The following is a 16315-nucleotide window of genomic DNA, read 5'->3' as shown; positions in this document are numbered from 1 at the left end:
TGCTGCTGATCTGACAGGACATAGAGCTCAGGTGGTCATGCAAGCGATGGGAGGGGCTAGAAATACAGATGAAGTTTCCCTTCACTCGCCTGCTGCTCACCTCCAGCTCTGTGGCCCTGTGGTTGGAGACCGCTGCTCAAGTGCATTTGAAAGGATCCATCCCACGCCATTCTTCAGAGTCATCTTTACTGCTGCAGTGGTCAACTTGTAGCACCCCTAAGCTCGCAGGACATATGCTTCAACTGGCATTTCACAATCAACAGTATGTGGCAGCTTGAGTCATTGTGAGCTCACTTCCTGGAAATCACCAGCATCCCATATCCCATTAGCAAGGAGCTCAGCACTGCTCCTTGGATAACCAAACCTATTCCCAAATCCCATCTGTGTGCGTCTATCTCCTGGTACCCTTCCTAGCATCAATTCTGTATTTGTAGGAGTCCAATCAGGAGACACAAACCACTCAAAAGTTTAAACTAGAATGAGCAAGATGGCTCACACCTGTAATCCCAGCACTCTGGGATGCCAGGGTGGGTGGACTGCTTTGAGCTCAGGAGTTTGAGAACAGTCTGGGAAACACGGCGAAACCTTGTCTCTACAAAAAACACAAACATCAGCTGGGTGTGGTGGCACTTACCTGTAATCCCAGCTACTCGGGAGGCTGAGGCAGGAGAATTGCTTAGGCCTGGCAGGTGGAGGCTGCAGTGAGCAGAGGTTGTGCCACTGTACTCCAGCCTGGGTGACAGTGTGAGACCTGGTATCAAAAAGAAAAAACGTATATATATATATATATGTAAATTTAATATAAAAAGTATTAATTTTGGCCAGGCAAAATGGCTCATGCCTGTAATCCCAGCACTTTGGGAGGCCAAGGCAGACAGATCACCTGAGGTCAGGAGTTCGAGACCAGCCTGACCAGCATAGAGAAACCCCATCTCTACTAAAAATACAAAATTAGCTGGGCATGGTGGCACATGCCTGCAATCCCAACTACTCGGGAGGCTGAGGCAGGAGAATCGCTTGAACCCGGCAGGTGGAGGTTGCGCTGAGCCGAGATAGCACCATTCCACTCCAGCCTGGGCAACAAGAGTGAAACTCCATCTCAAAAAAAAAAAAAACGTATTAATTATTACAGAGGATCAGCACAATGAGGGACACACTAGCACAAAGTAAAGACAACTCTAGAGAATACGGAACTAGCAGAGGCCAGGCATTGTGGCTCATGCCTGTAATCCCAGCAATTTGGGAAGCCTAGGCAGGAGGATCGCTTGAGGCCAGGAGTTGGAGACCAATCAGTGCTAAATAGTGAGACTCTGTGTCTACCAAAAAAAAGAGACATTAGCCAGGTGTGGTGGTGGTGCACACCCGTAGTTCCAGCTACTTGGGAGTCTGGGGTGGGAGAAATCCCTTGAGCCTGGGAAGTCTACACTACAGTGAGCCAAGATTGTGCCACTGCACTCCAGCCTGGGCGACAGAGTGAGACCCTGTCTTAGAAAGAAAAAAGAAAAGAAAGTGTTAATCCCCCTATGGGAATCTCCTCTTCTCCTGCCCTCTCTGGAACCTCACTTGTCGGTTCTTCCTCCCACTTTCCTGTATCTTTAACCTATCCCCCACTTTTAGCTCCTTCCCATCATCATTTAAATTACTCAAACTTCTTCTGTTTTAAAAACCTCTCCCTAAACTCAGGGAGAGGTCTCCTGCACACCCATTGAGCCATCTGCTCTCCCTCGTGCCTTCTCCATAGCAGCCTGAGCCATGTCTCTAATCCATGAATCTCATCATGTTACTCCCCCATTTACATCACTTCTCCTTGCCTCAGGGATTAAGTCCAAACTCCTTAACAGCCCCTGCTCTGCCCTGCCTTGCAAGGCAGCCTCACTGCTTGCCCCTCTCCATTTCATCTGCTATGGAGTCCAACTGAGCCTCATCTGCCCCTTGAACACACACTCTTTCTCCTCTGGGAGTCTCTGAAGTGGGTAATATCCTCTGCTTATAATATGCTTCCCCTTAAACCTCTACTCTCTTCCTAGCTAGCTTCGACTCCTCTGTCACTTGTCCGCTTTGGCATCACCTCCTCATAGAGGACTTCTTTGGCTCCCGAGATTCTCAGGAGCATGGCAGGTGAAGTGCTCCTCCCATGAATGGATGGAGATTAGGGAGTGTGTGTTATTCATGCTTAATTCACCAGTGCTTAGCTGAGTACCTGGCATAAAATAGTTACTGTGGTGGCCAAAGTAATAACCCCCACCACCACCAATTGCTCATGTCCTATGTTACACAGCACAATTACATAGGAAGGGGGAATTAAGAGTGCAGATAAAATTAATGTTGCTCATCAGCTGACCTTAAAACAAGATTATTCTGGAGTATCTAGGAGAGCCCATGTAATTACAAGCATTCTTTAAAACTGGAAGAGGGAGGCAGAAGGTTAAGAACCAGAGACGGTGGGCACAATGGCTCATGCCTGTAATACCAATACTTTGGGAGGCCAGGGCAGGAAAATCCCTTGAGTGCAGGAGTTCAAGGTCAGCCGTGGCAACATACTGAGGTCCCATCTCTACAACAAAATAAAAACAAAATTCACTGAGTGTCACGATGCTTACCTGTAGTCCCAGCTACGGGAAGGCTGACATGGTAGGATTGCTTGAGCCTGGGAGTTTGAGGCTATAATGAGCCATGATAGGAGCACTGAACTCCATCCTGAGTGACAGGGCAAGGTCCTGTTTCTGAAGAAAAAAAGGACATTGGAATCAGGGTCCTCTCCATCCTGAGGTGCCTACAAGGCATCTCTCTCTGCAAACGAGTAAACATCACCCTCCAACTCCTTACAGAGTGGAGCAACAGGAAAACTCCTTCACCTCCTTTCTGTGCTGCTTGGGAGGCCTGGACAGCCCAATAACCAGCTCCTTGCTGATGAAGCAATCAGGAAATGGCTCCAGTTGAGCTAAGGAGAATTTGGGTCCTTCTTTTGGTTCTCAGTAGGCAGGGTAGGGGCCAGGCATGGTGGCTCATACCTGTAATTCTTGCACTGTGGGGGGCCAAGGTGAGAGGATTGCTTGAGGCCAGGAGCTCAAGACCAGCCTGGACAACATAGCAAGACCTGGGTGGCATACACCTGTGGTCCCTACTACTTGGTAGGATGAGGTGGGAGGATTGATCACTTGATCCCAGGAGTTTCAGGCTGCAGTGAGCCATGATCACACCACTGCACTTCAGCCTGGGTGACAGAGCCAGACCATGTCACAAAAAGTTAGAAAGAAAAAAAAAAGAGAGAGAGGGAGAGAGACTATACACAGGCACCACCATATTTGGCTAATTTTTAAATATTCTGTAGAGATAAGGTCTTGCTATGTTGCCCAGGCTAGTCTAAAACTCCTGGCATCAGGCTGGGCATGGTGGCTCATGCTTGTAATCCCAGCACTTTGGGAAGCTAAGGCAGGCAAATCACCTGAAGTCTGGAGTTCAAGACCAGCCTGGCCAACATGGTGAAACTCTGACTCTATCAAAAATACAAAAATTAGCTGGGCAGTAGTGGCGTGTACCTGTAGTCTCACCTACTCGGGAGGCTGAGGCAGGAGAATCACTTGAACCTGGGAGGTGGAGGTTGCAGTGGACCCCATCACTGCACTCCACCCTGGGTAACAGAGCAAGACTGTCAAAAACAACAACAACAATAACAAAAACAAAACAACAACAACAAAAAAAAAACTCCTGGCATCTAGACATCTTCCTGTCTTAGCCTCCCAATGCCCTGGGATTATACTGTTTCCTATAATTGAAGACACTTGTTCTTATACTGCTTTAAAGTATAAACAAAGAAAAAAAAACAGACAATGGCAAATGTTGGTGAAGGCTGGGCATGGTGGCAGCCTGTAATTCCAGAACTTAGGGAGGCTGATGAACTTAGGTAGAACCTTGTTTACTAGAGTATTAGGCATGGGTTTGGGCAACTATTCTAACCAGAGAAACTGGCTTCAGTGAGAGCAAGTTGGCAATCCAAGGTATAGCATGCATAGGGCTGGCAAAATTCAGGGTGACTGAAGCAAAAGCTTCAGAACCAGAAAGACCACATCTGGGGGTAGAGCACAAAACTCTCCAGAGATGAATCTTTGTAAGAGTGAGGCAGAACTATATAGCAGTTTTAGGAGATCTGTTGGTGCCCAGCAAGAGCTCCAAATGGGCTATATGCAGGGATGCAGGCTGTAGTCTCAGGAGAGGAGGTTCACAAAAGTCATTCAGTCCAAGACCTCAAACTGTGTTCTCTACTAAAAGGAATCAAGGTTCCCTAGAGAAATGGCTGACTCCATGTATGGTGCAGTATATTGATCCTGGAACATTTTTTTGCCAGAAAGCAAGGAAGCCATCAAAGTCCAACAGGATCACGTCAAAAAGACATGAAAGTCAACTTGAAGAGATAATTATTAACCTAGATGAGACAATGTAAGCATCCAAAACAATAAAGACTGCAATGGCCTGAAATACATAAAATGCAAACAATAATCTATGAGTTCATAATGGTATTCAGAAAAAAAAACTACTGGTCACTAGAGGGAAGGTTACTAGGTCACTAACTTACTACTCTGAAAAGTGACTTAAGATGAGAGGTAGGGTGGAGAATTAGCTATTTATTCAGTCTTTCCTGTACAAACATAAATTTTTAGGGAGATTGAAGCAGATGAAACAAATCTGGAAAAATGGAGGTAACTGCTTAATCTGTGGGTTGGGTGCATGGAGGTTCAACATATTTCTTTTGTGTATATTTGAACCCCCTACAAAAAAACCACAAGACAGAATGTGAGCCAAGCAGCTTAGGGTTTAGGCAAGGCTTCTGCCTACAAGAGACACCAGGATATGAGGGGTAGTTTTAGCCCTAATGGGCTGAGCCAACTGGAGGTATATAGGGAAGTGCTAAATTGCAGAGGTATCATGTTGCCCAGCACTTGATCAAATCCTAGATCCTAGGTCTGCTTGGTAGCATGCTTCCTAGGTAGTGGATCTGAGGCTACCTATAGAACTTCCTTTGCAGTCATAATTCGCTCAGAAACTACAAAAGTGCTTGCTCTTGAAAATGGAGTCTTTGTCCATTTCATGCTTCTATAAAAGAATACCACAGACTGCATAATTTATAAAAAGGAAAAAAGGAAGAAAAAAGGAAGGAAGGAGGGAAGGAGGGAAAAAGGGAAGGAGGGAAGGAAAGGAAGGAAGGGAAAGAGAGAAAGAGGGAAGGAGGAAGGGAGGGAAGGAGGGAGGGAGGGAGAGAGAGACGGAGGGAGGGGAAGGGAAGAAAAGGGAGGAGAAGGGAAAGGAGGAAGAAAAGGAAAGGAAAGGAATAAATTTTATTTCTTAACAGTTCTGGATGTTAGGAAGTCCAAGGTTGAGGGGCCTGCATCTGGTAAGGGTCTTCTTACTGCATCATCCCACTACAGAAGACAGAAGGAAAAGAGAGTGCAAGAAAGCAAGAGGGCAAAAGGGGCTGAACTCTGTTTTATAATAAGCCCACTCTGTGATTACTAATCTATTACCACAATAACAACATTAACTCATTCATGAAGGCTATTTTATTAGGCCCCACATCCCAACTGTTGCATTGAGGATTGAGTTTCCAGCACATAAACTTTGGGGGACACATTTAAACCATAGCAGAGCACTTTGGTTAATTCAACTAAGAGGAGCTGGGAAAATCAAAGGCATGAGAAAGACAGCAAAAGCTAGCAGAGAGAAATGCATAGGTTAAGGAAAAAAGTCACAGTGAATCCTGTAGTGCAGGCTACTTTATCAAAAGCACCTAAAAAAGATCTCATTAACTCCCCCAGCTCACCTCCACCCACATCTAAAGAGCCACACACAGCACCACCAAAGGCAGCACAATGAGAACAGCATTCTCCTCAACAGACAAGCTGGGAGTATCTAGACACCTGACCTCAATAGCTCCAGAACAGCCCTAAAACATTTCCTCCCTAACCACCACTCAAGTCACCAGATTGGGAAGTATTAAGAAAACCCAAATCCTGACACACCACTATGAAACAACTTAAAACAGCAAAGAACAACCCATTTAAACAGCAATGCCAGCTGTTGGGAAAAAAAGGAACAATGAGTAGAGGAGAAACAGACCTCTCGGGGTCCACCAAGACCCAGTCTCTCAGTTTCAGCACTTTTAAATGCAGAATCCACACCCCTCTGGGGCCTGTGGAGCTCCACAAGGCATGTCGTCCTCAAAGATAAATGAGCAGGCAAGCTGGCTAGAAAACCACTAAGGGTATTATTCTTTAAAGAATCTTTATAGGGTCAAAGAGGAATGGGTCTTAACTGGCTATGTGAACTCCCCACAGATTCTGAGGATGATGTCAGTATCCCTTTCCAGATGTGTTTAACACTTTGCAGTCACTTGTATTCCTGCCACTCAGTGCCAGTGCTTTGCTAATTTGAACTAATTCCAGCTCACGCTGACCCCAGCTCCCTGGATGTTACCATTAGCCAAGACTGTCACCCATACTGTACCCTTTCAAAGAGTCCTAAAAACAGCTCTTCACCTACTCTTCCAAGACAAGTAAAAATGTCTGCCAAAGAAATGGGGAAAAGAGATTCAGAGAGTGAAAACAATTAATATACTAACAAGAGAGCAAAAAGCAAAGGGGGAGGAGAAACTAGGAAAATCATAGATGGGCTCTCACCTATTTCCAAAGCTGGGCTAATGTCCTTTTGCTTGTGTCTGAATAAGGCACCAATTTTAAGCTGCTAATGAATAAAAAAGAAAAAGAGAAAGAAGCAGGCCCAGGCTGGGCGCAGTGGCTCATGCCTGTAATCCCAGAACTTTGGGAGGCCGAGGCGGGTGGATCACCCAAGGTCAGGAGTTCTAGACCAGCCTGGTCAACATGGTGAAACACCATCTCTACTAAAAATACAAAAAATTAGCCAGGCATGGTGGCGCATGCCTGTAAATACAGCTACTAAGGAGGCTGAGGCAGGAGAATTGCTTGAACCTGGAAGGCAGAGAATGTGGTGACCTGAGATCACATCATTGCCCTCAAGCACGGCAATGAGAACAAAATTCGGTAAAAACAAAACAAAACAAAACAAAACCACCGTAAAATAACTCAGACTTAATTAAATACAACCCTAGTGCTGAATGACTAAAGATGGATTACTCATAACAGTCCAATAAGAATCCAGGAATCTTACCTTTTAATAACAAAAAATCCTTTTCTTCGAAAGTAACATCCTCTCAAGGCCAGGAATTCCATTAGTAGAAAGCCTTCCTAAAAAACAAAATTCCTGGCCAGACATGGGTTCACGTCTGTAATCTCAGCACTCTGGGAGGCCGAGGCGGGAAGATCACTTGATGTCAGGAGTTCGAGACTGGCCCCGCCAACATGGTGAAACCCCATCTCCACTAAAAATACAAAAATTAGCCTGGTGTGGTGGTGGGCACCTGTAATCCCAGCGACTTGGGAGGCTAAGGCAGGAGAATTTCTTGAACCCAGGAGGCAGAGGTTGCAGTGACCAGCAAGGTTGCGCCATTGCACCCCAGCCTGGGCGATAAGAGTGAAAACTCCATCTCAAAAAAAAAAAAAAAATTCCTTTGGGAAGGCCTTCTACATAAAAATCTTCAACATGAGACTGGAAGAAAGGGTATGGGATCAGACAGGAGAAGAGACGTGGCCAGCCTGTGTCCCCAGGGCCTATGGTCTTACCACTAGGTTACAGTGTTTCCAGATATCACATGTTGTGAGATTTTTGCTTTAAAATGAACCAAAAAAAAAAACAAAGGTGAAAAAGGCATAAGCTATTAAAAAGTGGGAGAAACACTAAGAGAACCTTAAGCGTGTAACTAAAAATATTATGGAAATGTTATTGAAATCATTAGCAAATTTAGTGCTAGGTTTTCATTGAGGAGTAGGTTATATTACTCATAATGAAGAAAAATGTTCATTTTAAGTACATTAACATAAATACCATCAATATTGTTTATCATGTTTAAATGTTCACTTAAAGCAATTCAGTTAAAATTCTGCATATCATACAATTTTATAGTTTGCTAGTAGGTTACAAGTAAATAGTCACCCAAATAAAAACATCATGTTTTCCACTGGTTGTTGCTCTTTTTAGGTGAGCATTTGATGTATACCAACAGAGAGAGGATAATAACAAATCGCTAATTTCTTTCATCACTATATAAAGGTGGCTTCAGGATAGAATAGTATCAGGGCAATGATGAATTTGAAATCTAACATCAATTCAGTGATGCATCAAGATAAAAGTAGAGACAATAGGGGCACCTTAGTGAGTACTGAACATTTTATTTATTTATTTATTTTGAGATGGAGTTTTGCCCTTTTTGCCCAGGCTAGAGTGCAATGGTGCAACCTCGGCTCACCGCAACCTCTGCCTCCTGGGTTCAAGCGATTCTCCTGCCTTGGCCTCCCGAATAGCTGGGATTACAGACTTGCACCACCACACCCGTCTAATTTTGTATTTTTAGTGGAGACAGGGTTTCTCCATGTTGGTCAGGCTGGTCTCGAACTCCCGACCTAGATATCTGCCTGCCTTGGCCTCCCAAAGTGCTGGGATTACAGGTGTGAGCCACCAAGCCCAGATGAATTCCAAATTTAACAAAGCAGACTAAGAGAAACAATTCATTTAAAAAAATAGTATTTGGCCAGGCATGGCGGCTCACACCTGTAATCCCAGCACTTTGGGAGGCTGAGGTGAGTGGATCAGGAGGTCAGCAGTTCAAGACCAGCCTAGCCAAGATCATGAAACCCCGTCTCTACTAAAAATACAAAAATCAGCCAGGCGTGGTGGCTGGTGCCTGTAATCCTAGCTGCTCGGGAGGCTGAGGCAGAGAACTGCTTGAACCCGGGAGGCGGAGGTTGCAGTGAGCCGAGATCGTGCCACTGCACTCCAGCCTGGGCGACAGAGTGAGGCTCCGTCTCAAAAAAAATAAATAAATAATTTAATGAAATCCCTAAGATCCAGGGCTTTGCAATAAATATGTAAATAAATTTCCAATCTCCATACTGAAAGTTTAAAAGAAATGCTAACTAATAACTAAAGATATACAACTTTTCCTCAGCTTTGCAGCAATCTAGAAACAAAGTGTGTAGACACTACAAAGCACCTTACAAGGAGAAACGTGTAAGGATGGCATGACTCACCGGCAGCCCTGGGCTTGTCCACGGTACCCCCATGATGAACAGTAACTCCATTGTGTAAACGCCCATGAACATAAGATTACAGGACTTTTCCAGTTTAGACATACCATATTTTCTTTCAGACAATTCTTCAATTTGTTTATGTAGATCAGCGATACGATGATTCCATTTCTCTGAAAATCAAGCAAAAGTTCCTTCTCAGTAATACGTCCCTATGTCAGAGCAGCACTAACGTATAATGACTGATTTCATATATTTTATATTCTAACAGTCCATATCATTTTATTGCTTTTAAGAAAAAATTTCCCCTTTTTGGTGGTTCTTAGAATTGGTTTAATGGGAGACTATTAGAGAAGCTGAAAAGGAGGGCAGAAAAGTTCAATCAAATTAAACACAATAACAGGGAGGTCACAATGAGGCGGTCTCCAGGGGGTCTTTTAGCAAACTTCCTAAAACATGTCTCAGCTGTGTGAAATAAGACTTTACAGCAGCCAGGTGCAGTGGTGCAGGCCTGTAATCCCAGCACTTTGGCAGCAGAGGCAGGCGGATCGCTTTGAGCTCAGGGCAACATAGCCAAAACCCCCCTCCCTAGCCCCACCCCCACCCCGTCCCTACCAAAAATACAAAACAGCAGGGCATGGTGGCAGGCGCCTGTAGTCCCAGCTACTCAGGAGGCTGAGGCAGGAGAATCACCTGAACCCAGAAGGCAGACATTGCAGTGAGCCAAGATCACGCCACTGCTAGCCTGGATGACAGAGCAAGACTCCACCTCAAAAAAACAAAAACAAGAACACAAGATTAAGAGGGACCCCCGACCTTACAGATACAAGTTTAAGAGGGACCCCTAAGCAAAAAATGCCAAACCTTTTTCTCCCAATCATTGAAACACCAGGAGGGTGTAACAGTTTTGCAGCCTAGCTGTAGCAGGCTGATGCCCCCAAGATGCCCATATCCTAATCCCGGGAACTGGTGAACATGACCTTATATGGCAAAACGGGCTTTGCAGATATAATGAAGTTAAGGGTCTTTGGCTTTTGGGGTTGATGTACTCACTCGGATCCTTGTAAGAGCAGAGCAGGTGATGGAGAGGGTGGGAGGTGTAGTGACAGAAGCAGGAAACTCCAGTCATTCGAGACGGGCAGCACAAGCTGAGGAGTGCAGGCCACCTCTACGGCCAGGAAACGGATTCTCCTGCAGAGCCTCGGAAGCCACCGACCCTGCTCCCACCTTGACTCAGTAGGACTTACTGTAGAATTCTGGCCTTCAGACCTGTAAGGGAATACATTTTGGTTGTTTTAAGTCACTAAGTGTGTGGTAATTTGTTGCAGCAGCCACAGGAAACTAGTATTGTAGTGAAGCCTCAAAACCCCCCTGAAGGGGCTGGGCTCAGTGGCTCATGCCTGTAATCCCAGCACTTTGGGAGGCCGAGGTGGGTGGATCACTTGAGGTCAGGAGTTCGAGACCAGCCCAGCCAACATGGTGAAATGCCATCTATACGAAAAATACAAAAACTAGCCAGGCATGGTGGCACATGCCTGTAATCTGAGCTAGTCAGGAGGCTGAGACAGGAGAATTGTTTGAACCCAGGGGGGCGGAGGTTGCAGTGAACTGAGATTCCACCACTGCACTCCAGCCTGGGTGACAGAGCGATGCTCCATCTCGAAAACAAAACAAAACAAAAAAACCCCACCTGAAGGTGTCCAGTTCTGCCAGCAGTCTCCCACCCAACCCCCAGAAGCAGACATTCCATTGCTGTGGGCCATGGACAGGCAGAAGGAAGCACCTTCTCATGGCAGAGGCCTACCCAGGAGAAACCCAAGGGAAGGCACTGCTGGGCTGGCCCCTCTCTGCCAAGGCCATATTCTTTTTTGTTTGAGGCCAGTTTCACTCTGTCTCCCAGACTGGAGTGCAGGGGCACAATCTCGGCTCACTTCAACCTCTGCCTCCCCAGTTCAAGTGATTCTCCTGCCTCAGTCTCCTGAGTAGCTGAGATTACAGGAGTGTAGCATGCCTAGCTAATTTTTGTATTTCTAGTAGAGATGCGGTTTTGCCATGTTGCCCAGGCTGGACTCGAACTCCTTGCCTCAAGTAGTCCACTTGTCTCAGCCCCGCAAAGTGCTGGTATTACAGGAGTGAGCCACTGCACCCAGCATTTGCCAAGACCTTTGATGGCAGGCTTTTTCCAGGTGATCAGTCCTTGTCTGGTCTGGCTCTGCCCCACTCTCCTTCTCACCTAGTTGGAATCCCTAGCTACTTTTCAGTAGAGGAGAGTGTGTACCCCAATCCCAGCTTGGTTCAGATCTGCATTTAACTCATGGAACCTGGCTGCTCCCCAGGTCCTGAAGAAAAAAACGGTCTCTCTGTGGGTATGATAAAGGATGGGCCTGTCCCCAGGACCCTGTGAGAGGGAAGCCCAATGTCCCACCAGGTTGGCAGGGCTGGGGAAGGGAAAGTGTTATGGCAGCCCCAAGAAAAAAAAGAGGCAGCAGAGGGAGCAGGACAGCGCTCACATGGAACTCATGCCACTGCCTGAGGGGAGGGAGGAGTGCACGCCAGTGACATCAGGGGGCAGAGAGGCGCAGTTCCAGGGCGGCTTTCCCCCCCACTTCCTGCCATGTTACTCTGATCTCCTCCAGGTGACCCTGCCCACTTTGTGCCCAGGGGCCTGTAGAAAACCACAGCTCCCCAAGGTTATGGCCCCAGGAGTGGGGCAGAGCAGGGAGGAGTCCTGGACAGAGGAGAGGCAGGGGCAGGAGGGAGTGGGCCTCAAACTCCAGGAGGGGGCCCTTCTCATGGGTCCTGCTTTCTGGCTTCTCCTTCCTTACCCCTGGGCTGATCACTTGGGGAAGAACTGAGACAAAGTTTCTCACCCTCAGGCCCAAAGGGTTTAATTACTGGGCCCTTAGGGAGGTGTGAGCCCCCTGAAAGGATGCAAGGTTTTGTTTTGTTTTGTTTTTTGAGACAGAGTTTCGCTCCTGTCGCCCAGGCTGGAGTGCAGTGGCGTGATCTCACCACACTACAACCTGCGCCTCCCAGGTTCAAGTGATTCTCCTGCCTCAGCCTCTGGAGTAGCTGGGATTACAGGTGGCTGCCACCAGGCCTGGCTAATTTTTTGTATTTTTAGTAGAGACAGGGTTTCGCCATGCTGGGCAGGCTGGTCTTGAACTCCTGACCTCAGGTGATCCGACTGGCTCCGCCTCCCAAAGTTCTGGGATTACATGAGCCACTGTGCTTGGCCACGATGAAAGGTTTTGTGTGGAGAGCATGTACATGCCTTTCTGGGAAAACAGTCCACAGCTCTTATTCTCAGCAGGCTTCACGGTCAAAAAAGGTTAGAACTCTTGCTACAGAGCTGTGGAAGCAGCTAGGTGAGGAGCCTGCCAAGGGCACTCTGGGCACTACCTGGGCACTCTCTAGCCCATCATCCCCTAGGCAGGCTGCACTGCTTGGTATTTGCAGAGCTGAGGGGGTGGGACATGTGGGGACTGTGAAATCGCCCTGAGATGATCCACAGTCCTCAGCTGGGAAGTGAGCGGTGCATCTCCTGCAGCGTCCTCCATCCCTAGAGCCATGGGGCCAGGAGAACTGGCCCTTGCAGCAAGTGAAAAGCCTATTATTGATTCCCTCCCTAGCCATGTAGACAGTGAACCAAGACACTCATATCAGGTAAATGCCTTGTTCTCTGTTACCAAGGTAACCAGTAGGCATTCCCAGATACAGTGAAAGTCCTCACACCAAGATATGCACCTGGCCACCTGAGGAAAGAGAAAGGACTATCTGAGGGGATGGGGCTGAGCTGGGTGTGGAGTGGTCCTTGTGGGTCTTGGAGAGTGGGAGGGGGAGCAGCATGAGCCAGGCCTCAAGGCAGAAGGACAACCAGGAGACAGCCTGGAAAAAGTGCTGGACCCACAAGGGCTCAAGGCTGGCCAGAGGGGAGGTGGGATAGGCTGTAAAGTCCTGAGGTCTGAAGATTGGCCCTGGCAGGAAGAAACCAGATAAGGTGGGGTGTTACCTACACCCCCGGGGCCAGATGCAGGCCAGAGCCAGCCAATTACCAGGCCCTTAGGGAGGTGTGAGCCCCTTGAAATGATGCAAGGTTTTTTGTTTTTGTTTTGGAGACGGAGTTTCGCTCTTGTCGCACAGGCTGGCACCTTTGCCCAGAGCAGGCACCAAGACTTCTGGCTCTGGGTGTGACATCAGTCTGGGTAAAAGCCCCAGCCCCCACCAGGACCATCTACCCCCTAGACTACTTCAGGTGCTGAGCCCAAGCCAGGGGCAGGAAGCTAAACTGATGCCTAGGGTAATCCCAACAAAGTCCCTGGTTCCCCGCAGCTATAGGGCTGACGGGGAATTACAGCCCAAACCCCAGATGCTGGCTCTCAAACTAACACTGAGCCCTCAGTGCCCACAGGGAGATACAATCAGCGCACTTTCCAGATGGGGAAATGGGATCAGAGAAGTGCAACAGCCTTGCCCAATGCCCCAGACAAGGGCTCCAGGCCCAGAGCGTTCTTTTGTCACTGTGTTCAGAGGGCAGCAGCTGCTGTGATGTACCCACCTGAGCCTGGCAGCTTTCTCCAACTTTGGAAGCCCAGGAGCATGGCCCCTGTCCACAGATGCACCTGGCATGAGGCGTGCCCAGAGGGACAGAGGCAGATGAGTTTCGTCTCCTCCACTGGATTGTGAGGGCCTAGAAGGAGACAAGGGTCTGCTTGAGAAGGCAGTGAATAGCGAGCAACCTGAGGCAGTGCCCCTCTGGATGGATGCGCAGTGCCTGGATGGAAACTGGCTCAGACAGAGCTCAGTTCTGCAGGTCCCTGAGGCATGGAGAGTTCACAGCTCCAAGTGTAGGAGTCTGGATTCAAAGCCAACGGCGTGACTCCAAAGTCCCTGCCCTAGCCCGTGGACCACCCTTGCAGGCCCATCAGATGCCCAGGCCAGCAGCACAGCCGGCCAAGACCAGGGAAACTTGGGGAGCCTCAGAGCACCCCCAGGTATTCCAACCTAATCCTGGTACCCCGCCTCTCATCACCCTTCTTCTTGCTTTAACCTCAACCCCTACACAAAGCCTGGGCCTCTTAATGTGGCATCAAACAGATGCCTCAATAAATCAGTCTAATCTTGAAAAAAAAAAGACTTAACAGATATACAACTGCACGTTAGAATGCTAAAGACCATAAACATATAACAACTTAAAGTACATATAAATTCAATATATATCCAATCATTGTAACTATGACACAGTAGAATATTAAAATACTATTTTCAAAATGTATACAAGCTTAATGTTCTATGTATTCAAACTATTTATTCAAAATACAAATCATCAACATAAATTGCCACTAATATTCAGTCCCTTCACAGGACACATGATTCACTGGGAGTTAATAAATTAGCAGCCAGCAGGCAGTGACACACAGCAAAAATGAAAACCAAGAGGTGAAATAGTTCTGAAATAAAGGTTTTAAAGCTAACCAAAATCACTGAATTACTAAGTCATTAGCACTAATTTTGAGCCAACTAACTAATTAATATGAGATGATACAATGTCCTATACTTTGGTAAATACAGACTATGTTTAAACAATGTCTGTAACGTGACTTGTAAAATGCTCCTGGCTTTACAAAGATGTGATTAAGATGTAGTAACACATGCTAAACCATTTCCCCCTGCAGAGCATGTGGTAAGTTTCATCAGTCACGTTGAGAGTCCAGAAGATAAAGGAAAAGGTCATGGATTTCGCTGAGAACTTACCAGAGTTGAACTCCCTCATTTTCCGTTCCCCAGCATTGGCGGGTTCTGGGACTGGTGGCTGTGGTGGCTCATTGGTCTTTGTCTCTTAGAAGGTGGGGAATAATCATCATCTTGAAAAAGAAAAAATGGTCATTACTGAAGGAACCATCTTAGGTTACAGCCACCTCTGGGTCAATTCCCATTCAAAAGCTGAGCAGGGCTTTAAAGCTATCTTATTAATAATTATTTCTGTATTGCGAACTTCAGCATACTTTTTTCTAGTTACATTTGAAATGTTATTCTTTTGGGATGTGCTCAAGTGAGTACTGCTTTTTCCTCTGCCTTGCTTCATTACTTTTTAGTTTCCTTCATTTGAATCATCATTGTAAGTCTCCCCTTCTCCTCAAATAACTTTCAAATTGCTGCCAAGAACTATGTTCTATCTTAAGGCTTTTGAGAAAAAACTTTCAATGAAGATAGCCGCCTAAAGTTATACAAATATAGAAGAAACGGGATAAAATAAAGCTTAGATTGGAAAAAATATTTAAGATTATACAAAATTCACGCGTAAACAAGGGAAGTTGAGTAATTGTATGTTCAAATACTTTTAACAAGTGCAAAACATGTAGGCTTAAAGAAATAGAGCTGGCCAGGCATGGTGGTTCACGCCTGTAATTCCAACAGTTTGGGAGGCCGAGGCAGGCAGATAACTTGAGGTCAGGAATTCGAGACCAGCCTGGCCAACAGAGTGAAACCCTCTCTCTACTAAAAATACAAAAATTAGGCCAGGAGTGATGGCTCATGCCTGTGATCCCAGCATTTTGAGAGGCCGAGGCGGGTAGATCACCTGAGGTCAGGAGTTTGAGACCAGCCTAACCAACATAGGGAAACCCCGTCTCTACTAAAACTACAACATTAGCCGGGTGTGGTGGCACATGCCTGTAATCCCAGCTACTTGGGAGGCTGAGGCAGGAGAACCCCTTGAACCCAAAAGGCAAAGATTGTGGTGAGCCGAGATTGTGCCATTGCACTCCAGCCTGGGCAAAAACAGCGAAACTCCGTCTCAAAAAAAAAAAAAAGAAAAAATTAGCCAGGCGTGGTGGCGCATGCCTGTAATCCCAGCTACTTGGGAGGCTGAGGCAGGAGAATCGCTTGAACCCAGGAGGCTGAAGTTGCGGTGAGCTGAGACTGCACCATTGCACTCCAGCCTGGGTAGCAGAGCAAGACCATGTCTCAAAAAAAAAAAAAAAAAAAAAAGAGAGAGAGAGAAAGAAAGAAAGAGGGCTACATTTTTTATGAAACAGATACTGTTAACTCAGTCACCAGAAAGCCTGTGTATAAATGAGCAATGAGATATTCAAGCACAGCACACACACACTTCTCAGGACAGCTGTCGTGAGAGTTCCATGCCCGTTTCCTTCTGGATACAT

General features: G+C 46.7%; 2 long non-coding RNA genes across 3 annotated transcripts; both read right to left on the bottom strand.

Moving 5' to 3' along the window:
• Nucleotides 1-680: 680 nt before the first annotated feature.
• LOC129526349 (uncharacterized) lies at nucleotides 681-7623 on the bottom strand. Its single transcript, XR_008671020.2, has 3 exons — nucleotides 7180-7623; nucleotides 2601-2723; nucleotides 681-751 (listed from the first exon to the last, which is right to left on the bottom strand). It is a non-coding gene; the product is annotated as an uncharacterized lncRNA (long non-coding RNA).
• Nucleotides 7624-9136: 1513 nt separating this feature from the next.
• LOC129526348 (uncharacterized) lies at nucleotides 9137-15063 on the bottom strand. Of its 2 annotated transcripts, none has more exons than XR_008671018.2 (4): nucleotides 14907-15063; nucleotides 13711-13842; nucleotides 10206-10421; nucleotides 9137-9325 (listed from the first exon to the last, which is right to left on the bottom strand). It is a non-coding gene; the product is annotated as an uncharacterized lncRNA (long non-coding RNA). The 2 variants fall into 2 exon arrangements; XR_008671019.2 differs by lacking the exon at nucleotides 9137-9325 and adding an exon at nucleotides 9805-9921.
• Between the last annotated feature and the right edge of the window lie 1252 nt (nucleotides 15064-16315).

The sequence above is a fragment of the Gorilla gorilla genome, chromosome 14, assembly GCF_029281585.2.
Source record: "Gorilla gorilla gorilla isolate KB3781 chromosome 14, NHGRI_mGorGor1-v2.1_pri, whole genome shotgun sequence".
In the NCBI taxonomy this organism is placed as follows: domain Eukaryota; kingdom Metazoa; phylum Chordata; class Mammalia; order Primates; family Hominidae; genus Gorilla; species Gorilla gorilla.
Note: the sequence above shows the minus strand (reverse complement) of the source record. Positions and strands in the feature narration are given on the sequence as shown.